The sequence below is a fragment of the Dendrobium catenatum genome, unplaced genomic scaffold (assembly GCF_001605985.2).
Source record: "Dendrobium catenatum unplaced genomic scaffold, ASM160598v2 fragScaff_scaffold_1145, whole genome shotgun sequence".
NCBI classification, from domain to species: Eukaryota; Viridiplantae; Streptophyta; class Magnoliopsida; order Asparagales; family Orchidaceae; genus Dendrobium; species Dendrobium catenatum.
In genome coordinates, this window is record NW_021319607.1 from 221,519 (window position 1) to 230,127 (window position 8,609).

The following is an 8,609-nucleotide window of genomic DNA, read 5'->3' on the forward strand; positions in this document are numbered from 1 at the left end:
TATGATTACAAGTATTAATGAAAAAAAAGAGATAAAATTTATAAAATTTAATTTGTGCCCCCACTATAAATAATTTCTGGCTCCGCCCCTGCTATGGAGGACTAAATTTCATGATTAGTGATTGTAATATACATAAATGAGGTTCTCTGTGGGTGCTTTTACTTGGAATAGAGCAACTATGTGACAAAGATCTGATAGGATTATTTTTACTAATGACTGGATTGCTGATTTTGCTATGACTCATGTGAAAAATTTAAGTAGAATAAATCTAATCACGTGCCTTTACATTTCAATATTAAATCTAATAAATTTTCTGGCCCTTATGCCTTTAAATTTCAAATTATGTGATTATTACATAATAACTTTATGAATTTGATTAATACCAACTGGCATGCCAGTAATTACTATAATAATATTATTATTGGTATGTCTAGAATATGATCTAAAATGAGTAGATTGAAGCAATTTCTGAGATGGTGGAATAAAAATATTTTTACTGATATTAAGGAAGTTAAGATCAAGGTGATTGAGTTGGATAAGGTGTATTTAACTATAGAGTCAAGCACTTTGATAACACTTTAAATAATAATGTAAACTCTATTCCTATAGTTAATCCTTATCTTATTCCTCACATTATTAATGAGAATGAGAATCTTTACCTCACTAAATCTCCTTGTGGGTTGAAGATTTGGAATGATATTAATGATATGAGTGGGGACTCTGTGGCTGGCCCTGATGGTTTCACTACAAAATTCTTTCAGAATACTTGGAATATTGTTAAATTGGATGTGATCGATGCTGTCAAAGATTTTTTTAATGGTAACCGTTATCCTAAATTTTTTTATCTACGAATATTGTGTTAATTCTTAAAAAGGAGGCTGCTAATAACTTGAAGACTTTAGACCAATTAGTCTTTGCTTTTTTCTTAACAAACTTATTTCTAAAGTCATTTCTAGTAGATTGGTTGACATTCTCCCTAGAATTATTTCTTATAATCATAATGGTTCTGTGAAAGGGAGGAGCATTTTTGACAATGTTCTTCTTGCTCAAGAAAATGCATGATATTAACGGTAAAATGAAAGGGGGCAGTATCATTATAAAGTCTTATATTACTAAAGCTTATGATAGCCTAAATTGGAATTTTTATACAAAGTTTTTTCTCTATTTGGGTTTAGTTCCTCTTTCATTCTGTTTATTAAGAATAGTATTGAGAATTGTTATTTCTCTAGGATCATTAATGGGAGGAATCATGATTTTTTTTTTTTAAATCCTCTCAAAGCTTAAGACAAGGTGATCCTATATCTCCTGCACTTTTTATTATCACTGTGGAATATCTTTCCAAAGGCTGGAAGAGCTAAATAAAAGGTATCCAAATCTTCATTTTCATACTGTTGGTGGTATCCCGATTACTCGTCTTAATTTTACTGATGACTTTATTATCTTTTTGAATGGTTCTATTAATAACATTAAAGTGTTAGTCAATTTTCTTTCCCTGTTTTAAGAGATGAGTGGGTTGGCCATTAATAAGGAGAAATTTTATTTTATTGTCACTAATTGTGTTATCCGTGGTAGAACTAATGATATCAAAAGGATTTATGATTTTAATCCCAAGTTGTTGCCCATTTATAAGTATTTGGGTACCCCTCTTTTAAAGGTAGAAAAAGATTGCATCTTTTTGAAGAAGTCTTCATAGCTTTTCAAAGGAAATTTTCTAACTGATCTTCTAACATTCTTTCATTTGGAGGGAGGCTTGTGTTGATTACAAGTGTTTTAAATTCTATTACTATTTTTATTTTTCATACTATGCATCCTACTTTGTCTGTTTGCCTTAAAATGGAGAGAATGATTAATAAGCTTTTATGGGGATCAAAAGTAATAGTTCTTACATTTCTTGGGCTTCGTGGAAGAATATGTGTGGGGTTTTTAATTAAAGGGGGTTTATGTTGCAAGAATATTTTGAATACGATTCAAGTTTTTTCTCATAAATTATAGTTTTCCTTTAGATCTAACATCAAATTATGAGCTCATTTTTTAATATTAATTATTGCCAAGATCTTCATCATTTGGTTTGCAGTTATAAAACATCTGACTCTTTGGTTTGGAAAAGACTTTTCCTCATTAAATGGGAGGTAGAATAATTTATTTAATTAGGTTTAGGCAAAGGTTATATCTCCTTTTGGCAAGACAACTGGTTGGGGCCAAGCTCTATTGATAGCTTTCTTAATACGAATTATTTTGATAATATTAAGGTTAATAGTTTATTTTGATAATGGTTGTTGGAATGTCAATAAACTTTTGGACGTCATTCATACTCTGTTAAGTCATGGTATCATGAATATTCCATTACAAATACATTGTGATGACTAAATTTTATTTAATTTGTCTTCTTCTGGTAAGTTCCATCTGAAGAATGTTTGTAATGCTATTAGAGTTAATAAGGAGAATTCTAACATTTATTATGCTATTTTTCATAACAACCTTCTTGTTTTCTATTCCATCCTTTTTGGAGGTTTCCTAAAGGTTTTCTCCCTGTTGATGAGCTGCTTTGAAAAAAAGGCTTTATTTTTTCTTCTAAATATCAATGTTGTTTTAATATTGAAACTACCAATCATGTGTTTGTTAATGGGGTTATTGCTCAAAAAGTTTGGAATTATTTCTATAGTCTGGCTAGCAAGGGTAATTTTAATATTAATAGTGATGTTTTGTCTATTTTAAAGTGTTTGTTGAATACCACTAAAGGCCACATCTGTAACGTATTGCCGATCCTTACTTTGGAGGGCTAGAAAAGATGTCACGCATAATGACATTAAGATAGATGCTAATCAAATTATTGTTAATGTTAGAGACAAAATTTTGCAATTTTACTATATCAATCTTATTTCTGTCAAAAACTTTTGCAAAATTTTTTATATGGCTTTAAAATTGGGAATATCCATTGATTGTATATAGTTGGATAGAGTTGAGAGGATTGTGAGGTGGATCAAACCTTCCCCTCCTTATGTTAAACTTAATTATGATGGTTATGTTCGGCCCTCTTTTAAGAGTGCGGGTGGCATTATTCATAACCAGTTTGGTTGTATGATTGATGTTTATGTTGTTATGCTGGTCCTTTAAAAGCTTGTAGTGTTATTTCTGTTGACCTTATGGGTGTGTCATATGGGCTTGATATTTGCCATAGATTAGGGTTTAATTCAAATCCTTAATAATGTGTGGATTGAGGTGGATGTTGTCCTTTTAATTCAAATCCTTAAAAATGTGATGCGTGACAACCCTCAAAACTTTTTTTTTATTAAATATTAGAAAAGTTAAACAAGCCCTATCTTCCCTTACTTTATTACTCATATTTATCGGGAAGCCAATTCCTATGCGCGCTGGTTGGAAAAATTTGGATGTGATATTGATGTTTTTTAGGAGTTTAATGTTATGGAGTTACCTCTCATGGTGAAAGGATTGATTAATTTGGACAAAACTGGGCTACCTTACATTCATAATATTTAATGATTTTGGTTTTTGTGGTTTTATGGTTTGGCTGGTTCTTTGCTCTATATTTCTCTATTTTGAACTCTATGTTGGTGTTGTGTGTGGTGATCCTCTGCATGTCTGGTTCTCTCGATTGTTGTGTGGTCTCATCCTTAACCGTTTTTATGGGTGTTTGGCCTATTTTATTTTATTTGGTTGGAATGTGTTATCATCTAGAAATATACATAGTCTTAATCCTATTTATTTAGTATTATCATTTATCTGGCTTGGTTATTGGGGTCATTTACTAGGTGGAGGTATCATTTGGAAATGGTTTATTTATCCATTTCTTTTGTCTACTTTGGGCTTGTTATTTCTCTATCTATGGGTGCTTTTGTTTTCTGTCTTGTGCCTCTTTGTTATTGGGTTGCTCCTCTCCACTGGAATATAATATAATGGTTTTTTGTGTTGGGATTTGTTGTTCTGTGGAGCGGTTATGGCTTGCTAGAGTTTGGTTTCTCTTTGTTAACCTGTTATTTGTTTCCCATTTCAGGTGGTAATGTATTGTTTTGTGACCAGGTTATTCAAGCTCGAGGCTGTTTGCACTATCTACAATAACAACAAGTGTTTACCTGATAATTATTTTGCTGGTTATGCCTATCATAATAGTTTATGTTTTTTAATTTCTCTATGTTACCACTTTATTCTATGTTTCTTTACCATCTTTTGTGATAGTTTTTACCCTGGGCAGGTGTGCTGGTTTAATGTTGATGGGTGCTTGCTCGACTTTTTCTGTAGAAAGATTGTGCTGATTGAGTTTTATTTGTTCCTTCTTTTTGGGCGCTAGCTCTTTGTCGCCTTAGTATGTTGCTATGCTATTTTGTATTTGACTTAGTCACAAAAAGAATTTAAGATATGATTTGTTCTAATACAAAATTATTGAATGAAGTTAACTTACCTTAATTTGATGTTATAGGAAAAGCTCATAAATTCCTAATAAGCATAGGAGTAGGGTGAAGTTAGACCAACTTGTTACAAATCTCTTTGGTGCACTATCTTGTGTGCTTAAATACACAAATATTTAAACATTATTGGGCTATTTCTATACATTAGGAGATATATCTAAATGTCCTGCTTAATCAAATAAAAAAAATATTGACATCATGCACCTCTAAAGTAGCAGGGGAATTATATAAATTAAAAGGCATCTTCCTAATTGCAAATGTTCCATAATGACAGGTAAATGTAGTCTTATTATGGTCTTCTAGTGCTATAGGAATCTAATGGTATCCTAAATATCCATCTAAGAAGTTGTAAAAAAGATGTCCAGCTAACCGATCTAACATCTGGTCAATGAAAAGAAAAGGAAAATGGTCATTCCTAATTGCTTTATTTAGTTTATTATAGTATATATACATTCTCCAATCAATTACTATCCTAGTAGAGATCAATCCATTTTTCTCATTATTTTCTATAGTTAGAGCCCTTTTTTTGGGAACACAATATATAGGACTAACCAAAGTATTATATGAAATTGGGTAAATAATTCCTGCATCTAACCACTTTAGTATCTTCTAGTTAACTACTTCTTTCATAACATGGCTCAATCTTCTTTCAGGATCATCTCTGGGAAAAGAATATTCTTCCATTAGAATCTTGTGCATGCACAAGGATGGACTAACTTTTTTAATGCCAACTATGGACAAACCAAAAGCTTTCTAATAAGCACTAAAAACCCTAATCAACTTACACTCTCGATCTTCTCCTAACTCAATAAAAAGGATCACATGTAATGTTGGCTCTTCTCCTCATAATACATACTTTAAATGAGCAGGTAAGTATTTTAACTCTGAAATGGGTGCCTCAATAATAGAAGGTTTCAAAGACATAACTAGGGATCATGTATCAAGCACATCAAACCTTTCCCTATAAATTCGAGGAGCTTTACAAACCAAAGGAACATAATCTATATATCCCTCTTAAATGTCATCCTCACACTAAGGAATCTCCAAAGAACTTTCCAACAACAGTTCATCCACACAATCTTTCACACAATCATTAACTAAGTTTACTTTATGACAATCCTCATTTTGGCCACTAGGAAATTTTATTAACTTTAAGATATTGAAGGCCACATTCTAATTTTGTACTCTCATTATTAATTCTTGCTTTTGGGCATCTATTATGGACCTACTACTGGCTAGAAAAAAGTCTACCTAAAATAATTGGTATCTTCCTATCTTCTTTAATATCTACGAAAAGAAAATCTACGAGAAATACAAACTTATCTATCTTAGCTAACATATCCTCTACCACCCTCTTTAAATAGGTAAATGAATGGTCTACTAACTAAAGGATAATAGTGATATGCTGGACTTCTCCTATATCCAGTCTTTTGAAAATGGACAAGTGCATTAAATTGATGTTAAATCCTAATTCACATAGTGCCATCCCATAAAATTTGTCCCTTATAGCCATAAGAATGGAAAAACAACTAGAGTCCTTAATCTTTTAAGGAAGTTTCTTTTGCAAGATTGCATAACACTTCTTAATTGAAGCTACAATCTCAAAATCTTATAATCTTGTTTACTTATTAAAGATATATTTTATGAACTTAGCATAGATAGACATTTGTTCAAAGAGTTTTGTAATTGGAATGTTGATAGTAAACAATTTAAATTTTCAAAAACTAAAAAATTACTTATCCAAATTTTGCTTTAACAAGCCTTGGGAAAATGGTGGTGGTGGCCTCTCAATATTCTCTCTAACAAATTTTACTACTTCTTGCTCCGGTTGAGGTTGTTCCTTAGGTTTACAATTTTCTTTTGATTCTTTTACAATTTCCTCCTCCACAAATTGATCTTTACTCCTAAATACTTTTTGAACTCTTTCTCCCTCCTCAATTAAATAGCTTGGCATTTTATTTTCCCTTTTCCTTAGGATTTATTTCATTATTACTAGGTAAAGTTCCTTGTGGTGTATTAGTTAAAGAACTAGCTAATTATCTTAATTTGATTTCAATATTTGTAATGGCAATAGCTTGGATTTGTAATTGGGTACCCATTTAAAAAACTAATTCCTCTAAATAGTGTTGTCATCCTTAGCTAGTTGTTTGAGTTAATCTATGGGATAATTAGGCCTTGGGTTTGCAAAATTTTTTAAGTGGGTGGTTCCAATTCCCTGTTTGATTTGGCTAGTTTAAATTCCAATTTACATTATTATTTTGATTATTATTATTATTATTATAAAAATTATAATGATTTTTCCATCCAGGATTATAGGTATTCGAATAAGGATTATTATTTTTGCTATAAATTATATTAATTAACTCTACTCCATAAACATTGAGATGACTAGAGGTTTCATAAATAAATTTAGTTTAAAATCACAAGTAAATCTTTAGGTAAACTAATTTAAGTTATATAAATTTTCTACATATGGCAGCTACTTGATCAATTAAAATTGACAAAGCATCAAATTAAAAAATGTTAGCTATCTTTCTAGGATTGATTTCTTCTGATGGCCATTGAAGTTGTCGGCATCCATCACCTCAATTAAAGTATAAGCCTTATCAAAAGGCTTTGACATTAGCGAACCACCACCAGCAGCATCAATAGTTGATCTAAGGGATCTTATAAAGCCATTTTAAAAGTTTGATGATTAATCAATAAGGAGAGCATGATGTTGACATTTACTAAGAAGTTCTTTAAATCTTTCCCATTGTTCATAAATATGCTCGCCATTTAACTAGGTAAAAGATGTGATGTCATTTCTCAACTTAGCAATTTTAGATGGTGGAAAATATTTGGATAAAAATTTATGGGCAAAATTCATTCCTTATTATTATTGAGCATGGGGGCAATGAGTTTAACCATATTTTAGCTTTATCTCTAACAAAAAATGGAATCAACCTAAGTCTAATAGCAACATCACTAACACCATTATATTTAAAAATTACACAAATCTTAAGAAAACTGGTTATATGCAAAGTAGGATATTCTAAAGATGTTCCCCCAAATTGAGAGTTTTGCATCATTTAGATTATGGTAGGTTTTGATTCAAAATCATTGGCTTGAATGCTAGGTTTGTTTATGCTTTGATGGATACCCTTCTACCATAGGATTAGCATATTCCCTAAGCAATCTAGGTTAATTATATTCAGAAAGTTATTCAACCATTTTTACTTCTTTTTGAAATTTTGAGTTTTTCTAATTTTTCTTGAAGACTTTTCTATTTTAGTGTCAAAGAGAAGTTCTACTGGTTGTTTAATAATACACATGTAACACAATATAAAATACATGAAAGTAATAGTTAAGAAATAAGAAAAGCAAAATTAAGCAAGTAAAAATTGAAAAGAAATATAAATTGAGCAAGTAATGGGTTTAGCAATATAAAATGCATAATAGATTAATAATTTCAATATTTGTATCCCCAAAAATGATGCTAAAAATTTGACAGCCTATTTGGCTAGCTATGTAGATGATGCAAACCTACATGTTATAGCTTACACGCACTATTAATATCACTAAATATAATTGAAATTTACTATGAAGTAAGACCTATTTAATGAAAGTGCATGCATGCGTCGTGTCAAGTAATATAAAAATGAGAAAAATGTGGATCCCATGAGGAACAAACTAGAAATTACTAAGCTTGACTTAGTATTGTGCATTGAATTGCTAAGTTTATCTAGTATAAGAATTAAATATGGGTGGAGCAAGTGAAATTTAAAAAGTTTCAATTGAAAAAAAGAAATTCACTAATTTTAAAAAACTTAAACCTATGATTTTCCAAAGAACATGATTGTTGTTGAGTGGTTTACTTCCTATTGTTGGTGTGGATTAGAGTATAAGTACTCCTTATCTCTATCAAGCTTGTTGGTGCATTAGTTAGGATCCCTCCTAACTATAGTTAATTTATCTCCTTAAGACCCCATAATCCTGACCACTATATGTCTATATTATGGCTAGACTACATTATAAAATTTTTAATTATTTTCCTATTCCTCCATCGAGACTCTAGATCACACTAGATTTTTAATTTAAGGCCTAATACATAAATAAATTGAAACCCATAAAAAATAGAAGTAGCTTGGATCATTTAAAGATTAACTTAGTCAAAGATATAAATGTACTTCAAATAATCATATA

The 8,609-nt window shown here is 30.7% G+C and overlaps 1 non-coding gene across 1 annotated transcript; it reads left to right on the top strand.

Annotated features, from left to right (window-relative positions):
- Positions 1–7,132: 7,132 nt before the first annotated feature.
- On the top strand, positions 7,133–7,239 carry LOC114580635. Its single transcript, XR_003702128.1, has one exon. It is a non-coding gene; the product is annotated as a small nucleolar RNA R71 (small nucleolar RNA).
- Positions 7,240–8,609: the final 1,370 nt, after the last annotated feature.